At 36.8% G+C, this 23337-nt stretch overlaps 1 protein-coding gene across 6 annotated transcripts in view; it reads left to right on the top strand.

Annotated features, from left to right (window-relative positions):
• SUPT3H (SPT3 homolog, SAGA and STAGA complex component) overlaps nucleotides 1-23337 on the top strand; it is a 418544-nt gene that overhangs the window by 235600 nt on the left and 159607 nt on the right. The window lies entirely within an intron of this gene.

Raw genomic sequence — 23337 nt, 5'->3', positions numbered from 1 at the left:
GTCCTGAGAATATACGGGTATCTTTAGAATGACCTGTTGGCACAGGACAATTTTACCTGATTTCAGGACTTGTGACTAGTGAGGAGGAAATGTAAGAATAAGGGCATGTTTTGTCTTTGCATTTTGTGTTCTTGAAATTTCCATTTTATAAGCAATTTTTTTCTGATTTGGAAAGTTTGACATTTACTATTTATTAATTTTGAGGGTTTATAAAGAAATGCCTCTCAGTTAAACTTTGAATTTATAGACTTATAAATTAACGAAATCATGCAACTTGGTTAAGAGGGATGGAGAGGGTGGGTGAGTGGAGGGGGAGAGATTAACGAAAGAACTTACATGCACATATGCACAACCCAAGGACTCGGACAACGGTGTGGAGAGGGTCTGGGAAGGGGGTTGGGACGGGGTGGAATGGGTCATTGAGGAGAAAAAGGGACATCTGTAATACTTTGAACAACAACAAAAAGAAAAATTAAAAAAACAAAACCTTATCTGTTGATTTTGTAACTCTGTGTAAACTAGGGAAGTAGATACCCTGGAAACCTGAGTTTTGCTTTACATAGAGATACCGCTTTTCTTTAAAATACATTATTAGTTTTTTTAAGTCAACATTTACTATTACTTTACATAGGTGCTTACTTACTTTTGATGAGTACAGAATGGGTTAGTTAAAAGGAAAACTTAAAGATAGAATGTATATATTGGTCTATAGTTTTATAATGTTTTATAGTATCTTGTGGAGTCATAATAGCTTTAAAAGTTCTAAAATGTTGTGTGGTGAATCAGTATGGCCCACAGGCTTCATCCCCATTAATCGCACCATTTTACCACTTTTATCCTTGGGTAAACCTACTGATGAAATATCAAGAAGTTCTGCCGAGTCTGCCTCCAAAGTCTATCTCGAATCTTCTTCCTGTTGCCAGTGCCATCAAGTACTCGCCTTTCTGGTCTCCCTGCCTCCACTTTTGCCCTATTTCAGTCTATTCTTCTCAATCAAAAGGGTTCTTAAAATGCAGTCGTACCTTGTCACTTTTCTGTTTAGGCCTCTGTTTGCCCCAACAATCTGGTTTAAGCCAGTTATCCAGGTGTAATTACTCATAAGGCCGCCTTTCACACTCACAGAGCCCTAGTGTGGGTCTGCCCTGTGGTCAGGCAACTGGAAGCTTCTCAGTGGTTTCCATTGCACGGAGAGTGAGTGGCCAGCTCTGTGCTGCATGAGTTGACTTCTGCCCTTTCCTCTGTCCTCATTTTCTCGTTCCTATTTTCCTTTAGCTCGTTACTGTCATCTCAGTTGCTCAGGTGAAGTTCTGCGCCACGTGAGGGTCTTTGCACACGTTCTTCCTTCCTGCCCCCTCCCCGCCAGTGAGTGCTCTTTGAATGGCTCGAGCCCTGTATTCCTTAAGGTCCCAAATCACCAAGAGGGAGAGGCATTCTTGACACCCCTGTCACAGGCTCTATTTCAGTAGCCCATTTTTTTCTTTATATCATTTATTTTAACTTGTAAATTTTTCATTTATTGACTTATGTATTCTCTATTCTAATGGGAGCTCCTTGAAAGCAGAGACCATGGCTGGTGTTTTTTTCAGTGTGATGCCCTGGCTCCTAGCACAGTGTGTAGTGTATACTAAGCATTTAAGAAGTATTTATTGACTAAATGAATGAATGAAGACAAATGGAAAGCCAAAGATTGCTTTAGCCTTGCTTTTATAGGACAAGAATCAGAATAGTGACCTGTTCTCTGTTGAGATTTCTGTGCTAAAATCAGTACTAACCCTCTTTTGAAATGGAAAAAAATCAATTGCATATCAAGCACTTTACACCCAATTTTTTGACCACACATATGAAGGAGGGAAAAATATCTCTGGAGAGGAGAGGGAGAATAATTAAATATAAAAACCTGAAAGTGTGTGGCTTCTTGTGAGTTTGTATTCTGGTTTTCCTTAGCACTATCAATATATTTAATTATACAGTTTAAAGTTGTGGGGCTTCTCTCATTCAACCGATTATTGGTAATCAGTAGCACCTAGTTCATTATTTGAGAGCACATGAGAATACAGTAGAAATACAGTATTTAGTGTATTGCTCAAGGAAATGAATTTCTGTTCGAGAAAGGATTTTTTTTTTTTTTCCTTTTGGTTCTTTTAGGAGCTTCTAGTCTGTTTGTAAGGATAAAAGTATTAGGAGAAAATAAGACTTTGCAAGTGTACACTTTGCAAATAACTTTCAAAGTTCTGAATGCTGTTTTTTTGTTTGTTTGTTTTATTGTTCAAAATCTCACAGATGCCCCCTTTTCTCCCACTGACCCCTTCCACCCCCTCCCCGCCCCTCCCCAGTCCCTCACTACACTGTTGTCTGTGTCCTTGGGTTGTGCATATATGTGTATAAATTCTTTGGTTAACTCCCCCCCGCCCCACCCTCACCTTCCCTCAGAGATTCTATTTTAGTAAAAGATTTTATAAAGTCACATCGAAACTTTTGATCAGCTAATATAACTAATAATGTGTTTTTCCAATTATTTTTTATCTGCATATATACATACATACATATGCATATATATATGGATTGCAAATTTAAACTCTTAAAATTATGTTGTTTTGAGGCTGCTTTTTTTGTTTTGTTGTACTTTTTATCATAGCATTTTTTGCTGACACAATATAGTTGTCATATTTGCCCCATGACACTATGGCCCATGGGCCAAATTGGGACCTTTGCCTATTACTGTAAACAGTTTTATTGGAACACAGCCATGCTTATTCATTTATATATTGTATGTAGCTATTTTCATGCTACAGTGACAGAGTTGAGAAGATGCTACCAAGGATGTATGGCCTACAGAGTTGAAAATATGTACTATTTGGTCCTTTACACAAAAAGTTAGCTGGCCTCTGCTGCACACCATATGAAGTCAGTGACTGTGTCTGACCTGTTTATCACTGTGCATCCTCTTAGTGCCCTGATGGAGTCTCACCAACTCCAAAATCCTACTGCAGGTTAAAAAAGCTGAAAGCCTTTATTTTTATTTCCATAACCATTGTACTAAATTTGGGACATCTTGTACATTTTATTCAAGCATAGGAAAGATAGATCTTACTTGTCTAATAAAATTTTCTTAGCTCTGCATGTCAGAATTTTTTAACGATGGAAACATCTCAGAGCAGAAACTAAATGTTTTAATATTACAGAAATACTCATAAATAAATTCTAGCAAGTAGTTTTTTTTTATTTCTGCCCTTAATTTTGACATTTGGTATTTTACTGTTGAATTTTGTTTAAAGCCTTTCACACATATAGCAAAGTAGATTTGAAATGTTTAGATAATGCCCATCCACTATTAAAACACTTTTCTTCCCAGAGGAAGTATAGTAATTTGTCCTTTTAGTGGTGTTGTGACTTAAATGCATCTTTTTCTTCCTGTTTCTTGATCCAATGTAATTAAATAATAGATTTTATTTCATAACTTTTCAGAAGGAATAAAGGGGAAATTATGTTCAGCAGACTTGTTTATTTTTTTTCATGCCCTTCTAAAGTTTAAATGGGATCCTTTCTGCACTAAGGGAAGTAAATAGCCCTTTCAAATCAATGTTCTTGGGAAATAAATGTTCATTAAAAAATACACTTTAAAAGAACAGAAACAATTTTCTCTGAAAATATCTGATGGTTAAATCTAAATTAGATGCTACTCTGAAAATAATACTAAGATTTTTCATAACTATTCAATCACCTTAAAATCAGTGCCATAAAATATATACACAGTGAAGTGTAGTTTAACTAGTTAACAACTTAGTCCGTATCAAATAAGTTTTGATTTTTATATCATGATAAATGTTTAAACCTTTTAAAAATCATGACTTCTCTTCATATTGTATTCATATATCTGTTATATTCACTTATCTTGTTTATCTTGAGAATTAACTTTCTCTTAGCATCATAAAAAATAATTATGGATTTAGAATAAAGAAGTCCAGATGCCTCAGACAAAATAACAACCAGGGGATTCTTTCATATTTACATAAAGTGTGACAGCTATTTCTGTATATTTTAAATCCAAAAGGAAACCCTGGTACTTTCCCAACCAATTTTCTTCAGTGATTTTAGGTATAACATTTTATCATTAGAATTCCTGTTATGAAATAGCCTTAAAAGCATGTTCCTTAATGGCAGTGTAAAATTCCATTGTGAATGATCCATCTCTCAACTAATGGAAGTTTAATGCCTTTCCAGTGTTTTACTGTTTTAAATAAGGTACAAAATAACATTCATGTTCATAAATTGTTATTAATATCTGATTGTTCTCTAAGACAGGTGCCTAGAAATAGAATCCTGGGTCAGAGAGCGTTAACTTCTTTAGTGCACAATTTGAAATTGCCCCCAGAAGGCTGTCTCACTGCAGGGAATTCCTTGCTTTCTGAACTCTGCCTTGCCAAGAGTACTAGCATTTTAAAAATCTAATTTAAGAGGTGTAAAGTGATAATTGACAGTTGTTTTAATTGTTATTTATGATCACATTAGCCACTTAGATGCTTATGTGAACTTTTTATTCATATCATTTCCTCATTTTTTCTTTAGGGTTCAAAGGTTTTTCTTTTCAACTTCCATGAACTCTTTATATTTAGGATAGAAACATGATATGAACTACTTGAGAAATATCTTTCCAGTGTATGCCTTCTAATTAGGTGCATTTTTTATGCTAGAAATTTTCATTGCAAATATAATCCTGTTTACTGATTTTTCTCCCTTCACTGCTAATGTTTTTGTTGTTAGAAAGTTCTTCATGAGAACAGATTAATATTCACATGCATTATCTTAAGCTATATTAATTTATTACATTTTAAATTACACAGTTGTAATTTATTTGGGTATAAGAAATTAAATAAAGATCTCACTTTATGTCTCTATCCACAGACATACATAATTTTAAATGACTTTTAATTCATTTTACTTATCTTTTCATGTTTTTCTCTGTTTTAATATTCATATACACATGTATACATATGCAGAAACATCAACATATATAGTGTTTTCTTCATTGTTACTTGTTTCATAAAAATGGCATATTATACTTCTTTTCTGAATCTTGTTTTTCTGGATAAAAAAGCAGTTCATAGAAATTCCTTTAAGTCAACTAGTGAAACTCTTTTTCATTGTTTTGGCTGCAGAATATACCATGACACAATTGTACCATAATTTATTTATCTTTCCTCTCTCGATAAACATTGTTTTTAATCACATGTTTATTTAATTAATCTCAGTATATATCATCAAATACTTTTTCTCATCTTCCTGATAGCAACAGAAGTTGTAGCTCCTCTTAATTTTTTCTCAAATACTGGCGGTGAAGAAATATCTCATTTAGCTTTAATTTGTAACCTGACTGCTGGTAGCGTGGGGCATCTTCATGCTGGTGAACATTTGGATCTGCTCCTCTTTGAATCGTCTCCTCTTGTTTGTCCATTTTTATTGGATTGTTTTCTTTTCAATTTCTAGAAACTTTTGTTTTCTATAGATATTACATCATGTACATTTGCATTGAGTAATTTTTTCAAATTAAGTCATAAAAATGGTTTAAAATTTTATGGAATCATATTAGTGTTTATATTTACTCTGTGAACTTTCAGCTTACAGTAAGGATGTCTCTCCAATACTTAGATTGTATACACTGTGGCCTAGATCATCTTAAAAGATTTTTCTGGCCCAGCCGGGCGTGGCTCAGTGGTTGAGCGTCGACCGAGGATCCAGGAGATCAGGGTTCGATTCCCGGTCAGGGCACATGCCCGGGTTGTGGGCTCGATCAATGACTCTCTCATCATTGATGTTTCTCTCTCTCTCTCTCCCTCTCCTTTCCTCTCTCTGAAGTCAATAAAAATATATTTAATAAAAAAAAAAAAAGATTTTTCTGTTTTTGTTTCTTGCTGTGTATTAAACCACCTCAAAACAATGGGATTAAAATGAAAAGAAATTTCATTATTTCTTGTGGCTCAGGGACTTGGCTTGGGTGGGTGTTCTGCTCCTCTCGCTTGTGGTCTCTCACATGGATGTCGTCAGATGACACCTGGAGCTAAGTCATCTGGAGTCTCAACCAGGATCCTTAGGAAGCCTGGGCCTCTCCTTTCCGTCTGCTCTCCTTGTGACCTGTCCAGCAGAGTCTTACATGGTGGCACCAAACTCCCCAAAGTACAAAAATAGAAGCTGCGGCAGGTTTTCATTGCCTAGGTGGGCGATTCTTGGAACATCACCTCCTCCACATCTACTGGTTAGACCGTGTCGCAGGCCGGGCCACATTCATGCGGGGGGAACCGCATGGGGCCCGAACACCGAGGTGCTGCTCCTTGGGCGCCTGCTTTGGAGACTCGCTACCACATGTCTACATTTTCTGTGTGGGCTCTTAGCCATGGGTATCTTCCCCACCCTGGGATTGTATAGATAGTTCCCTATATCTTCCTTCATGGTTTTTATCATTTTCTCTTTTACAGTTTAAGCTTTGGATTCATCTGGAATTTATTTTTACATATTATATAAGATGAAATCCCTTAAGTTTGCTGCTTGTCAAACCACTGATTAAACCATCCTGTTTTCCCACTGAAATCATCTGTTCTTTCCTTCATGTTTTATTCTCACCGATTTCTCATTCTGTTCCTCTGCTTTCATCCACAGGCTCTTCCTTCCTCTTTGCCCCTTTACCCTCCCTTTTGTCCCTCCATCACCCCTCTTTCTCTGAAGCCTCTCCTGCTCCAGCCTCCTTACACAGTTGTATCATAATTTTCACTTTGTAGACATCGTTTACATTGCTTTGATTCTGAGATCACCAGAATTTATAACTGAGTGGTGTGGTACACCGTATTTGCATTTTCTTAATTATAATTTTTATTTTGTTTTCCTTGCAGTGATTTATTTATTTTATTTTTGTTTTTTTTCTTTTGCTCTCTTTGTCATTTCCTCCTCTTTATTGTATGTATCTACCAGTAGTTTGTACCCAGCTCTCCCGGTGTGTCTCCTCTCGCTGTAAAGTAGAAGGTATTTCCCACCAGGCCATTTGGGGGGGGGGGTCTCTCTCAGGTTCCCCAGCCCGCTTGCCCCAGCCTGGGACGTGGCTCTTCAGGCTTGTTAAACATCTACCATCCTGAGTAGATCTACCTTCGCATTTTGGGGACTTTCTTCATTTTCTGTGGGATCCCTGTGTCCTACATTACTTCCCACAGGGGAGTAAACCATCGTAAAGTCTTCCTCTTTCTTGGTTCCCTTTTTTGCTAAAACACATTGTCTATTTAGCCTCCTATGAAAAGAGTCCATGGGAAAAAAACAAGGCATCTGTAATACTTTCAACAATAAAGATAAAATTTTAAAAAAGAGTTCATGGAAGGTGAATGTATAAAATTTGCATGTCTTATATTACCTAATTCTAGCTTCGCGGATCTTTGACAGTTTTACCTGTGTGTGAAAATTTTTAGGTTAGAAATTCTTTAACTCAGCATTTGGAAGGCGTTTCTCCATTACTTTCTGGTGTTAAAAGTTGTTGCCGAGATGGCCTTTTTTCTCATTATCGTTATCATTTCCGTGAGGTTCTGGTATCTACCGTCTGTCCTGAGGATTTTGAAATTTCGCAGCGTCGCGCCTCGGATGCCGCAGGGGGCCGCACCCCTGCAGGCCGCTGCGCCCCGCCCCGCAAGCCCGTGCCCCGCAGGGCGCCCGCGTGCTTCCTCCGCCCCGCCCCGCAAGCCCGTGCTCCGCAGGGCGCCCGCGTGCTTCCTCCGCCCCGCCCGGCGCCTGGCTGGAGCCTCGCGCTCCTGGGCCCCGCGCCGCCTGCCCCCCGTGCCCCCGGGCCCCTGGCTGCCGCGACCCCCCGAGACCGCGTGTGCAGCAGCGCCCCGCCCCGCCGCAGCCTCAGCCCGCTCCCGCCGCATTTGCGCGTGGAGATCAGGACGGAGCAGGTCGTCCCCGACCACTGCGTCCGCGGCCTTCCCGCCGGTGTCGCCCCCGCCCCCGCGCTGCGCCTGCGCCTCAGGAACCGCGCGCGTTCCCATCCGTCGCGCTGGCCGTTAGCAGCCTCGGGTTGGAATCTGCGGGCTTCGGCCTGGGAAGTTTTCTTAAATTATTTTTTAATAACCTCTGTACCTCCGTTTCCTCTTCCAAAAGTCGTATTTTGGGACATTAGCCTGGATTAGTTCTCCAGCTTATCCCTTCTTATTTTATTTATTGTCTTAGTTAATTACTTATACTATAGACTTGGTTTCAGTGCTTCGGAAAAGTGAAAATGTGACGTAAATTCTCTACCCATCGTTTCTTGCGAATCTGTAGTAATTATTGACATTTATGTACAAATTATCAGTGCCAAAAAAGGAAATAGTTTTTGAAAGTTTTTCACTTCTGATTCATAGATATTATGCCAATATATTGCTAAGCAAATTATATGAACAGACAAATGGCATAGATATTTTGGGGGGCAGGGGGACACCAGAATCTGTAAATATAGGACCCCTGAATCCAGGCAGTTGGTGAAAAGTCCTCTTTCTACTCCACCCTTACCTAAAAGGAGGCAGGGAGCAGGCCTTCTGGCCAGGCTCTGTGCTAATACCTTTCACATCAACTCCTGCATACATCCTTTGGGAGAAAATGGTAAGGGTGCGACAGGAATGATTTTTTTCCTGAGAATCTGATATCAGAAACTGTGCCAGATACTTTGTATATATAATTTAATATGGTCCTTACATAACCCAAAATACAAGGGTCATTATACCCACGTTAAAAATGGATTGAAGCTGACACATTAATTAGCACAAATTCACACAGCCCGTGTCAGATCTGAAACATCAACTGATAACTTTGAATTTAATTAAAGTCTTAATAGGACTTTAATACTTCTAATATAATTGCTATGTGTCTAAGAGTAGATCTGTTATGGACCATATGAAAAATTCTTCCCCTGCTCCAAAAAAACAAAACTCACTCACATAAGGATATTTACAGAAATTTATCAGACTGTTAAAACTCCATAAAACTGTATTAAACTGCTACTTCTGTTTAAGTCCTGTAAAGTACTAAATGTTTATTGGTCAAGTTACTGAATTTTACATATTTAAATATTAGTTTATATGAGGAAACTATTAAATATTAGTTTACATGAGGAAAATGGAAAAGTTCGCTGTCTACTAGCTGTGGGATAAGTGGAAACAGGGAGTTATTGTCTGACTGACTCGTTCAAATCCCATCTTAGTCATTTACATGCTCTGAGCTGCTGTTTTCTTATCTATAAAACCATCCATAAAATACTAATATAATTTAACCCATAGAAGTTTTGCAAAGATTAGAGGAACTAACAATTTTTAAAATATGTAAAATATTTCAGACATCTTGTAGCGTATTCGGTAAATGCTAGTTTATGTTCTTGTTACTCTTATTATTGGTGTTAGCTTTTCTTAAATTAAGTCTTGGCATCTAGAATTACAGTTTCCGTCACTGGATCGCGTTGTTTACCTGGAGGAGGACACTTCCCACCCATTTCTATTTTAAATTATCTAAACAAAAATATTTTTAAAAGGGGACAAGGAGCATTCTACACTAGGAGTTTAGGGGGAAAGTGGCCCTAGCCAGGTTATCCTTGATAAGTGTGGGGAGCCAATGTTTGTGCCTCCAGATCCACCTCCACCCTCCCCTTCTCTGGACCCCGGGGGCTCATCTCCCTAGAGCTCTCTCGCCCTCTGACTTCTGTTGAGTTGTGGGGGGCACCAGTGGGAGAGCTGAGAGTGGGATGAATGTAAGGCCCAGGTTGGTTGTATCCGTTTCTGGGGGGACTTTGCCAGCCTTCAGGTTCGGGTGACAGCTGCCTTCCCCTTAACTCTCTAAGCCAGCAATTTTCAACCTTTTTCATCTCGTGGCACACATAATCTAATTACTAAAATTTTGCAGGACACCAGAAAATATATTTTTGGCTGGTCTGACAAAAAATAGGAATAACTTTGATTTACAAAAAATAATAATACTAAATACCTACCCTTTTTGCTCCAAAGTTACTTTTTAATAAATTTGATGCATATACTTGTATATAAGGATTTCTGGTACCAAGAATTAGCCAGTCAGATGCAACCTTATTATGTGACATGGCCAATAAGATGCAGCTATATTATATGACCTATGTATTTATGGTTCAAGACAGGGCATTCACACTGGACAGTTGTTGTTGTGTTGGCTGTTGTCATTTTTTATTTGACAATCTAAGGGAAAAGAGGTCAGTGCCCCTGACTAAATAGTCAGGTATTGCGTGTTTTAAAAGTCCTTGCAGCACACCAGTTGAAAATTGCTGCTCTAAACCTTGCTTAAATAATGGTTTAACCAAAGAACTTATATGCATATATGCATAGCCCTTGGACACAGACAATAGTGCAGGGAAAGACTGGTGGGGCTGGGGGTGGGGGTGGGGGTCAGGTGCAGGGTGGAGAGGGTCAATGGGGAAGAAAAGGGGAAATATACTTTCAACAATAAAGATAAATTTTAAAAAATGGTTTTCTATTATTGTTAGATCAGGGAGGGTACCACGCTGTCCCTTGTGGTTTCCCTAAACCCTCCTTACATCTTTGTGAATAGTTTATGTGTAAACTCTTATTCAGTTACCTAGTTTATGCTCTTTCCTTCCAAGCCCCTGACTGATAAACATATATTCAAATAAATATCATTGATTCCAAATGGGTCACCCACAAAGGTGCCCCAGATACACGTATATCAGCTAAGATTCAACCAGATAAATTATAGAAATTGAGGTTTTTTTCCAAATCCTGATTAGAAACTAGGAGGCACAATTTGATTTGCCTTTAAGCTGGAAATTCATCATTACTAAAATGCAATTGAACCAACACCAGATGAGTCAGCATATTTTCTTTGGACGTTTTAGGTAATCTGTAGCAATGTTTTTGAGACCCTCCAGATTAGTAACCTTAATGTAGTTGGTGGCTTCCTTGTGGGACATTTGCAAATGTGTTAGCTTAATATATTCTTCAACACAGTATATAAGTTATAGTGTTTATTTCCTGTTTCTTTGAATTTCAGCTTAAACTTTACTTCTTTGATTTTCAGCATAAATGCGTTTAACTTATTTAAAATAAAATTTTTATAACATCTACTGTCACTGTACATCTTAACTAAAAAATAAGTGCAGTCTATAAGCTCTATGAGGTTAGGAATGGTTTTGACTTTCCACCACCTGTTTGCTGGTTTCGCTTTGCTTCTCATTAACATAACTTCTGGTCTGAGCCCAGTGGTTTGCCTCTCCTGAGTGCTCAATAAATATATATTGAACAAACCAGGCTCCGTTGTTAATCAAACATAGGAAATGTTTAGGCTCCATGCTTGCTTATTTCATTTCAGCCTCATCTACAAGACTGTAGTTTGAAATTTTGCCCCTATGTGGCTTCCCTTTTACTAACATCACTGCCGTGAGAATCCACACAGAGAAATAAAACACCAATATTTGTTGGGCAGATATTATATTCTAGGCAGCATCTTTTCTATGTTTATTTTTTCCCTCAGTTTGTTCTCTTTAATATCCCTGCAAGACAAATGCTATAATTCCTATATTGCTTTGTTTGTTTGTTTTGGTTAGTACAGTCTCAGTGATGTTTAGTTTTTGGCCACATTTACACAGAGCTGGTAGTAGGATCCAACAGTCCCCAGCCTTCCTCCTCTAGTCCCTGTGCCTATTTCCATGTACCAGTCACGCAACTTCTTGTCTTACCTGGCTTCTGCCAGATGGCTTAGCTACCGTTTCACTTCATTCTGACACACAGTTAGTGGAGAGCTTGCATTCTGGAAGGGAAGCCTTCTTGTAAAGATTCCTTACAAAGTAGGGTGGTAAGTGGTGAGCTGCAGTTATACCAGGTCCCTGGGAAGCACAATGCAAAGGGGGTGATATTAGGCCTGTGCTTAAGTTAGAGGAGACCCCAGAGAGGCCGCGGGACCTCATTTGCACTCTTGAAGGATATGGGGTTCTGTTTTCTCTATGCTGTCTGCTTTCTCGGGATGGGACTGTCAGTGTTGTTGGGTGGTTCTACCATTTTGTCCTGATGTGAGTGAATCTCAAGAACATCCTGGCTTTGGCGTTCCTGACAAATCTAAAATACTTCCTGGTTACCAGATTATCGGCAGACGTTCCCTTTTCTCACATAGATCGCTTCACCTTGCTCCTAGCCAGCGAGCCACCCCGGGCAGTCGCATGTGCTGCTGTGGTTTCTCGTTCCCCAGCTGCTGCACCACATCATTCCATTTGACCCTCACAGCGACCTGTGAGTGCAACAAGATTTATACTCTGCCACCTTTTGAACCCCTTAGTAACCTTTTACATTCTTGAGTGGAATATAGGGCTGACATCTGAGCCTTGGAAACCTGACTTTTCATTTAGCTTTACATATACTACATCTAATTTGACAAATACTATATACAACATTGATTTGGATACACAATTTGAATAAGGGCAACTTTCTCTGACAACTGAGGGGGAAGTATATACAAATTATCTCTGTTCATAATATGGTAAAAGCATGGGGCAAATTGGAAATGGATAAGCATCAATCTCTTTTGTGCATTAATAATTGCATTGCTTTAATCCCATTTTGCAACTGTCTTTGGCTTTCAAATGTAATTGGAACTATTTGGTAGGATACTGGAATAATTAACTATATCACCTGCTGATTTGTGTACCTTGGTGAACATTAGGACACAGTAACTCATTATGCTAAATTGGGTTGGTGGCTGTTTTCAGTGGTATAACTAAGTGGATTTCCTTTAAAAACTGACTCCTATCTGCACCTCACCAAGTTGTACTATTTCTTCTTGTGAGTCTTCTTTTTTATTTATTCTCTCATTGATGTAAGTGATTAATTGTGGAGCCAAAAGTAAACTATACTGAGGGTTAAATACTGGAATCAGAACATAAGAGCCGAAAGGATCTTTGGAGCTCAATTGATGTCCACCACTCTGTAGTTCCCACCTGAAGAAACTGAGAATCAGAAAGATCAGCTAAGCTATTAGTTAACAACTATACCTTCAAACATGCATTCACACTAAGCCATGCATTATGCTTCATGTTGAGGTGATGCCACATGAGGAATTACTAGGGAAGCTATTTGTTTTCTATCAAAAGAAGCTCAGGTAGTTATTCCCTTTAACTTTAGATGAGAGTTACTTTCTTAAAACTTGTAAGAAAGTGATTCTAGGGACATATAAACATGTGTATAAATGTGTGTGTGTATATACACACACACACACAGATATATATGTATGTATATATTCACACAAATTATTTACATCCTAAATTTGTTTATGGTAAAACAAGTTATCAGTGCTAAGTAATAGTCCAATAACAGCCTTTAGTCTTGTGAATACTGGGAGGTATAAACCTTTTCTTGATGGCCCTGAAATTTCTCAGTTGCTAATAAATGTGTAGCATTTATTCCAAACTTACTGCAAGTTGCATGGCATTATCTCATTTAAACATCAAACCTTAGGCGTTTTTTAAAATTTTATGAGAGGGGGGAAAAAGTCAAAGTGGTTTTGGAAACTTTTTAAAATAATGATATTTTAAAGCCTTTTTATTAAACTCCTTGTGAGATCAGTTTGTACAGTGCTGTATGTGGAGATCGCCCGCTGAGCTCGTGAGGCCGTGAGGTGGAGGTGACGGTCTACACGGCGCCCTGCAGCGCGGTGCCGAAGGACAGGCGCCTCAGCTGGTGGCAGGGAGCCCGGGCCTGGGTGCCTGGCGGGTTCTAAGACCCAGCGTCAGAAGCTGCGGTTCGAAAATTCCAAAGTTGGTACTTTCTCCACGTATTTTCTCAGGAAAAGAACTATAAAATTGCTTTCGCCAACACAAGGGTGATAGTAAGAGAGAAAGTTAGAAATGTGATCCTCGTGATCCTTCTTTAGCGTTACTTTATTCTTTGCATTTGATATTTTTCTGCTCATTACATGGTCTGTGTGTGGTCCGCTGTAATTCAGCGCTTTCCACACCCTGACCTAACCATGAAGATGTAGTACAAGGCCTGTGTTTGCTGCTAAACATTTTAGGATGAAATGAAGTCAGATTATCATAAAAAATTAGGCAGAGTTCCAAAGAACAGTAATCCGCTCAGCCTTTTACCTGTGAGGTTTGCTTGCTGTGGGGAAATAAACAATGGCTGCTCTGCTCAGTAGACACCTTTCTAGAAATGCAGACAGAAGGGAGCGTGGAGGAAGGCACACAGGTGCCAAGGAATAAGAAGAGGGAAAAGGTATTAAATGTAGACAAGGAAAGTGCACATTTTGTAGGCTACTAAAAATTTTTATGCTTCTAAAATTTTAAGAAATGCAACTGGAATATACATCATTGGACTTTTAAAGTGTATCATTTTCCAGTTGTTGAGTAACAGAAAGGTAACTGTATATAATGTTGAACAAATTCAAGTTATGCCACCATCTTTCTACAATTTTAATTATATTTTAGCTTTAATAGTCAAATAGTATTTTAGTTTTAATAGTTAAATCGTTTAAATACTATACTATTAACTAACTATAGTTAATACTATTAAAAATTTAACCTGATCTCACTTATATGTGGAATCTAAACAGAATAATCTGATGAACAAAATAGATTCAGTGACATAGAAGCATGGATCAGACTGACCAAACTCAGAGGGAAGGCGGGGTTGGGTGGTGGGTAGGGAGAGTTAACCGAAGAATTTATACGTGTATATATACATGACCCATGGGCGTAGACAATAGTGTGGTGAAGGCCTGGGGCAGGGAGTGGATGTGGGGTGGAAGGGGTCAATGGGGAGAAAAGAGGACATCTGTAATATTTTGAACAACAAAAAAAATAATTAACCTATAATATAGTTCAGTATAGTGTAGAATTTAACTTGTAATATATTATTTAAACTATTATCTAGATTATTACTTTAATTTCAACTTTAAAGAATTTCCAAAATATCCTTTTGCTTGCTTTCAAAACTTGATGTGTTTATACTTGGAAGTTGCTTACAGATAACTTATATGCAGAATCGTTTAAAAGAAAACTTTCAAATGGTTGCTGTTCTCCTAATTTCACATTTAAATAAGGGTAACCAAAGAATTAGTTCCTTGTCAAGGTTGCTGTTCCCATACAATAAATGCAGTGATTGTTTATTGGAGGTTTTTAAGCCTTGCGGGCTTATATTGATTGTGGCTTGGTAATTCTTATACATATATATGGATTCTTGAGCCATGAGATACTGATAATTATAGCCTTATCATATGTTTTAAAACTTGACTTAACTGTGTTTGACTTACTATTCTAAAAAAGAAGAGTTAAAATGAAACTCTAAAAAGTTAGGCACATCTTTTATCAATTTATATACTTGTTTATGTTTCAGATGTCTAAGACAGTAGAAGACCAGTCACCAACAAAGAACAAGGAGATCATATGATAGGAAAATACTACGTCAAATATCTAACAGTTTTAGTATTCTGAATGTTAACTATATTTAGTTACAAGTTTGTTTCCTTTCAAATACTTGTTTAGTTCTCAGTCCTTAAGCTGTGTCTGCGTGAAGCAACTGGCTTGGATGTTTTGATCCAAACTTTCTTTTTGGCAACCATTTATTTGCCAGCAATGAAAATGTTTTGAAAGGCAAATAAACGTTTTTGTGGTTGGACTTTTCTATGCAATGTAAGGCTTTAGTAATCGTACTTTCCTGTATTCTAAATGAGAAATTAATCTTGGGGAGAAAGACGAATGCCTTGATGTTGGGCATTTATTATTTAGTTTCAGTTCTGTGCACTTAGACATCTCTCACAGGTTTGCTGTGAGGGTTAAATGAGATCATGTATAGAAATCATGAAGTGTGGGTGAGGGCATTCGGTACATAGTGGCCTCAAAGGACCCTCAGCTTCTCTTTACACATTGGTGATGTGTCCTTCAGACTTTCTCAAAACCCCACTAAACGACAACGTAACAGTTTTAAAAGGTGTAAACCTACAGAGACAAAATGGGAAAGGATAAATTTCAGATGAGAGATGTCAAAAAATTATAGAAGCTTAAAAGTAGATAGGGGTGCTAAAGGTTTAACAGATCTGAGGGACATGAAACCTTAGAACCTGGAAAGGATCAGGATTAAAGGTGCCTCTGAAGAAAGAGGCCTTGGGTGAATGAGAAACTGGGATTGGTGGCAACTGAAAGAGCAGTTTCATTCCAGTACCCTATCAAAACCATGTAAACAGTCAACTACCCCGCTGTCATTCTGGCAAAACAGCATTGGTTTACTTTCTGGAAGGCTGAATAAAAAGGACTCTGGTATTAAAGATCCCAGGTACAGTGACCACCAACATTCAATTAATGGACATTCTAGAGAGAATCCAAAAAACATAGGACATTTTCAGAGTAATCCAAAGAAATTCCCCAGATGTGAAAGACAAAAATATATAGGTTACAGTATCCCTGTGAGTGCCAGGAAAATATATTAAGCAAAACCCTCAGCAAGACACTGCTCCATGAAATTTCAGAATTTCATGTGTAAAGAGAACAATAGGAAAAATTCCTCAGAGTGGGGAAAAAAGCCTCATAAAGGCTTAGGAATTAAAAAACAAACAAACAAAAACCTAAAAAACTGACATCTTAACGGAAACATTTTGAGGGAAAATTATTTTTTAATCTCAAATTCTATACCCAACCAGATTACCTATTGAATAACAGTGTACCAAAAATGAATATTCAGTTATATAGGATCTTTAAAAATGTATTTCCCATGCACCCTTTCTCAGACAACTATCAGAGGTGCTTTTTAGCTGCAGCCTACCAGTGGGGCAAGGAGATAGAGTCTAGTAAACAGCCCATAAAAAAAAAAAAAAAATAGTGTTCTTTAGAGGAATATAACAGAATCCAGAGTCCTTACAATGTATCATTCACAATATCTCGATAAAAAGTCCAGATTCCTTAAAATATGAAGTAACAGGAAAACATGGTCCATACCCAAGAGAAAAGGCAAAATGGAAGTTACTTCAAGATGACCCAGATGTTGAAATTAGAAGACAGGGATTTTTAAAGCAGCTATTATAACTATGCTTAAGAATGAAAAAGGAAACTTCTCTAGAATGTGATTTAGCAAAACTAAAAGTAAATTAACAAAGAACAAAAAATGAGATCAAGAAATAAAGACTCCAAAGTGAAATTGTTGAGGAGAGTCTGGTGGGCTCCAGTTGAGACGTCTCTGAAGGAAAACAACAACAACGAAATTGAAAGGAATTCTTATATGTTTCAAATTTTTGAGAGTTTGAGATGAAACTAGGGTTCACAAAAAATTGAGCAAAAATCAAACCAAGAAAATTATTACCAAAAACTTTTCTTATTTGTAAAAAGAAGGTTGATTATAGTGACCAAGATGTAAGAGTGTTTACCAATCATAGTAATATAAACTGGATATTAATTTAACAAAATATTAAAATTTATAAATAAAATCAAAAGGGGAGGAAGGAGATGGTTAAATATGAGGTATATGAGAACACTGAATTTTCATCTTCTATAGTAAAGAGTCAATTGGTAGTATTTAAAGCTGAAAAATAAAAGAAACAAGTGTTATAAGCATATTCCACATATGGATGAAAACAACAGAAGGACAAGCCAAAAAAAAGTTGAAAGTACTAGTTGCCTCTGGAAGCAGAATTATAGATTAAAAAGAAGTTTGCTATTTGTGCTATAAATACTGAATTCAAATTTTTAATTTTTTCTCTAAGTTAAAATGTATGTAACATTAAAAGTCAAATTGTACTCTGCTTTATAATGATACATACATTTTAGCTTAGAGAAAAAATTTAAAAATTAGAATTAAGTATTTATAACACAAATAGTAAAGTACCTGGTACAAATTAGGTACTCAATAAATGGTAGCTATAAATGCTACTAAGATTGTCTCCTACTAGTCAGTAAAAACATTGGTTATCCATTTCAAGTGGAAAATAAACATATAAATCTATAATTCTGGGGTAGTTATTTAATGTATCTAAAGTTATACACTTACTTAGTGATAGAGCTAGAACTGTAGTCCAGATTTCCTAGCTGCCATTTGCTTCAGACTCAACAGGGGGATTGAGAGAGGATCTTTGAGGTTATCTATAGCTGTCAAGTATGGTTGTAAGCAGAGCTGTACTTTCATAGTCTAACCTAGAATTTGATCTTGTAAATAGTGTGTGATAGACCAATAGATAGAAAGAGTCTATAAGTCTTAGGCCAAATGACTTCCTAGCCTAAGATTTTTGCCTCTTCGTGACATAGCTTTCAACAGCTGCTTCTTAATATTGTTTATCCTCAAAAAGGAAAGATCCAAGGAGTTAGCCGGAAACCAAAGGAAAGTAGTGCAACATAAGTATTTATAGGGAATACTTTCAGATGTTCATGATTATGAAGTCATCAAATTAATTTTGCTGTACTTTTATTTATTTTTTCTCTTTATTTTATTTTTTTCCATCACCATTTATTCCCCCTGTATCCTCTTCCACCTCCACCCCCAAGCCCCTGCAGTTACTACACTGTTGTCTGTGTCCATGAGTTCTTTCTCTCTTTATTTTGCTGTACTTTAAAAAACTTTTGGAACTTTAAAGAAATCTTTCTGCTGAATTAATGTGAGCCACAGCCAAATGCAGGGGTTATTGACTTCATGTAGCCCAATTCATTTTTATTATAGATGGTAAAACTGAAAATCATCAAGGGGAAATAGAATGTCAACATTTAAGATTTATAAACTGCCTGTTGGGAATGGTGGTCTTGGACCTAGAGATATTATTCAAAAGGAAGTTGGGAAGTGAGAATGTTAGGTAACTGGTTGGGGAAGATAAAGAAAAAACTTATTGACAAGTACAATTAAGATACTGTAGACTGAGCATATAATTTCCATGCCTAAGTTAGGTAATAAACACTATATTGTATGAAGATAATTATAGATCTTTTTTTCTTTGAGAAAATTATTTTGAAGCCTATATTTTAAAGAAAAAGGTGTGTCTCACAAAGAATCAAGAATTTCTTACTCTTTAAGTAAAGTATTAGGGTTCTCTAGAAAAACAAAACCAATAGGATATATGTGTGAATAGATGATGATGATAGGTAGGTAGGTAGGTAGGTAGGTAGGTAGGCAGATAGATAGATAGATGATAGATAGATGATAGATAGATAGATAGATAGATAGATAGATAGATAGATAGATAGATAGATAGATAGATAGATGATAGATAGATGATAGATAGATAGATAGATAGATAGATAGATAGATAGATAGATAGATAGATAGATAGATAGATAGGTGATAGATTATAAGGAATTAGCTCACATAATTATGGAGGCTGACAAGTCCCAAGTTCTATAGTTGACAAGCTGGAGAGGCAAGGTGTAGTGCCAGATCCAGCCTGAGAACTAGGAGATGTTTTATTTCAAGTCAGAAGGCTGGAAAATACCATGTCCTAGTTCAAGGTGGTCAGGCAGAAGGAGTTCCCTCTTATTTAGCCTTTTTGTTCTGTAGAATGTACCATATAATGATGTTTTTGGTCAATGGTGGGCTGCCAACGATGGTGGTCCCATAAGATTACAATGGAGCTGAAAAATCCTGTCACCTAGTGATGGTATTACACATTACTTGTTTGTGGTGATGCTGGGGGAAACAAACCTACTGTGCTGCCAGTTATATAAAAGCAAAGTACATACAATTACATACAGTGCATAATACTTAATACTGATAATAAATGACTGTTACTGGTTTATGTGTTTACTATACTATACTTTTTGTCATTATTTTAAAGTGTACCCTTTCTACTTACTTTAAAAAAGGTTTGCTGTAAAACAGCAAGTCGTGTTACACCAGTAGCAGCCTCATACATCTTGTGTTACTGAGTCTCTTGGTTACATCAATTTCTCTTGTGCTTGATTTAATCTCGTGTAGTTTTGTACAGTAAATGTGCTATACAGACTTGCAGCCTAGAGGCAATAGCTTAGGTGTATAGTAGGCTCTACCATCTAGGTTTGCATAAGTGTATTCTATGTTTGCACAAAATCAAAATTGCCTAGCAATACATTTTTTAGAACACATCTCTGCCATTAAGTAGTATATGACTGTATTCAGTCCTTCAACTGATTGGTTGAGGCCCACCCACGTTAGGGAGGGCAATCTGCTTTACTCAGTCTACTGATTCAAATATTAATCTTATCCAGAAATACCCTCAAAAATCATACCCAGAATAATGTTTGACCAAATGTCTAGGCTCCCCATAGCCCAGTCAAGTTGACACATAAAAGTAATCATCACAGGTACACAAAGGCATAAAGATAAAACTGAAATTATTGAAGCTTAAATGTAGAAAAATATGAGAGAAAAACAAGAAACATAATGAGAATGAAGATAATAGGCAGAAATCTGTGAGTCAGTCAGACTTTAAAGACCACATTGAAGTTAGATAGTAGTGAATTAACATAGATCCTGGAACAAGAATTGTGGACATTACATTTGAGGAAGATTGTTTTAGCACATAAATCTAGGATGCAGCACAATATGGAGACATTGAAATTTAGAAACCAGTAAGTAAAAAGCCCCAAAGACCTAGATTGGGATGAATACTATGGAAGTGTAGAGCAATGTCAAGACCCTGAGCAGATGAAAACAAACTACAAAATCAACAGAAGTTGGTGAAAATAACAGAAGAGAAGTTGAATCTGAATGTTGGTATCATTGCTAACAATGAGAAATTTAGAAAAGATTCATTTCTGGGAGTCAAAGATGAGGCATTTAAGATGACATGTAAAATTTAAAGTGTATCTTTTAATCTTTGACCTCCAAATACAGCATGAAATATTAAAATGCCAACATGATGAATGTTAATATGCTAGGGGAAATCTTTGTCTTTTAAACCCTTACTACAAGTATTTATTTTTTGTTTACGTTAAAGCTTAGAAATATTTATCAGAAAACAAATGCTGTAAATGAGTTGCTATCATGGAAAAAATAATAATGTCTGTTAGCAAAATATCTTACTAAGTTACAAATAAATCTCGGTAAGGTTGCTATTACCATACCTTTATCCCATATAGTTAAGAAAATTAACTTTGTATACTCATTCAACTATCAATTGGTCTTAAAGTATTTCTCTACTCTGTCATTTCTTGCGTATTTTATAATGCAATTAAATGTATATTTTGTTGTAATAAAGTTATTAAATGTGCCATTATTTCATACTATTTAAGTTACTGACTTGCTAGAGTGAATAGTGAAGTATGACTTCCATTTATTTTCAAGGATTAAGAAATTAAGGGATTTCTAAAAATATAGAATCAACTTTTTAAGCATGGAAGGTGTCAGGAATGTTTTTCGATTTTGGGTTTCCTCATTCTAGTATTTTTTTCACAGTAAATGCACCCATCCTAAGCTCTGCATCCTGTGGAACTGGACTGCCAGGCTGCTCATCTGTGTTTTAAGCTTGTGTTGTTAAAGAGGAGTTTCCTGACTCTTTCTAGTAGATGTAGAGAAATACTTCGAGAAGTAAGCTAATGGGTAATACACACTTTAGTGTGACCACTGGAATCAGCTAATTAGATTGCTCCCCTCACTCAGCAGAGGAGGTCAGAGTTTGAGAGGTAAATATGGGACATGGAACACATGCGGGCCAGACAGGCTTGGTGAGGTTACAAAGGTGGCTTTCAGTCCCGGGGGTTCACTTCTTGGGCGTCCAGGGCGCATTAGTGAGAGCTCGCAGTACTAGTGCTAGTAAGGATACTACCTTAGGGGAGGGAAATTAGCAAATCGGGTAGATGAAACTAAAGCTAAAGATCTCATGCTAATTAACCATGACACAAATTCTAGATCCCTCCCTTCATTAGTGATGTACTGGTTTTGAAAGGTGTTTTAAAATGTCTAACTCTTCTATGTCTTTATTTTTCATTTTCTCTTTTTTCCTGGTTAATGTGTTTGTAAACTCACATTTTTGAGAGTGTTATAAATACAGATTATTTAGATGTAGTGTGTATAAACAACTGAGTAACGGGAAAGCTGTTTAGGGATGTATACTTACCCTGACCCTTTCTTAACATGAGTAAAATTACTGATATCTGTGTAGTACTTGACAGTGCTGCCTCCTGGTTCTCTGTATGTGTGCAGATGAGTGGAGATTGAGTACATAGTCTTCTTCACACTGATTGCATGTATTTTAGACTGATAGAAATATTTTTATTTGGGAAAAAAATACATTTGTATATATATTTCCCTGGTACTCTTCCAGGTTTTAGAAAAATATGTTTAAATTTTTTCTGCTGAAAACTTTTAGTTTCTTTCTGGATAGGTACATCATCTTTTTAAAAAACCTTTCCCCCAGGATTTCTTTTTAAATGGTTCACAGTTAAATTTAAATTTCTATATTTAGGTAGAATTATGTTTATATACCAACCACCAGTATCCAGGAAGTTCAGTGGTAAGGCTGACACATAGGGAGTTTGTAGTCTATTTTGTAGTCTGTGTATTTAGACAAGGTTTGAAGCTTACTTAGCAAAATCGTTTAAACATTCAAGCAGAATTTCTTTAGTACAAATGCACTATTTGATTTCTTATAATTGTTAAGATAACAGTGTGTCACTTTGTAAAGATTAGTTCTCAGTAATATGCGTTAGATGTATTCCTTTCACAGAATGATGCATTCAGGAACAGCTTTTATATGTAAATATTTTTGTAATATTGGACAGAGTTGGTTTGGTGCAATCACCATGGTTTGATCAAGTTTGAAAGAAGTTACAGGCACATTTTTATAGTGTTTTCTCCAGCATCTTTATTTTGTTCAGCTGGATGTATTTTATGTTCCTTCCAACTAATCAAAATAAGAAACTGGTTTTGCCTGTGCCAAAAAATAGGACTATCATTTTTCACATTCTTTTATTTTCCAGGTCATTTTCAAGTAAGATTGTGTTTCTAGGACTTCTGAATTCCAAAAAACTCCCAACTTTGTAGATATAAGGGCCCAGATGAGCATTTCAGGGGGACTCTAACTTTTCATGCAGTATGTTTTGTGTTGTGCGTTCCAGATACAGTTAACTTTTTGTGTGCATGTGATTAGTGTGGAAAGAAATTAATGCAGTCCCGTATTATGATTTATGGACTGAATCCTTTGCCCACTGAAGACTTGCCAAAACTAAAACTATTTTTTTTCCTTTGGATATTAGAAACAGCTACTGTTTTTGTTGATCTTTTAAAGGTCTGAATGGGCCTATTTCAAATCATACCAGCATGGGAGCTCAGATTAATAATATACTTATTCAACTAGTGATACTGAGTGAAACCATTGCTCACATGGATATGAGGATACAATTTCATAAAATTATTTTCAGGT

Source organism: Miniopterus natalensis, chromosome 5, assembly GCF_054644295.1.
Source record: "Miniopterus natalensis isolate mMinNat1 chromosome 5, mMinNat1.hap1, whole genome shotgun sequence".
NCBI classification, from domain to species: domain Eukaryota; kingdom Metazoa; phylum Chordata; class Mammalia; order Chiroptera; family Miniopteridae; genus Miniopterus; species Miniopterus natalensis.
Note: the sequence above shows the minus strand (reverse complement) of the source record. Positions and strands in the feature narration are given on the sequence as shown.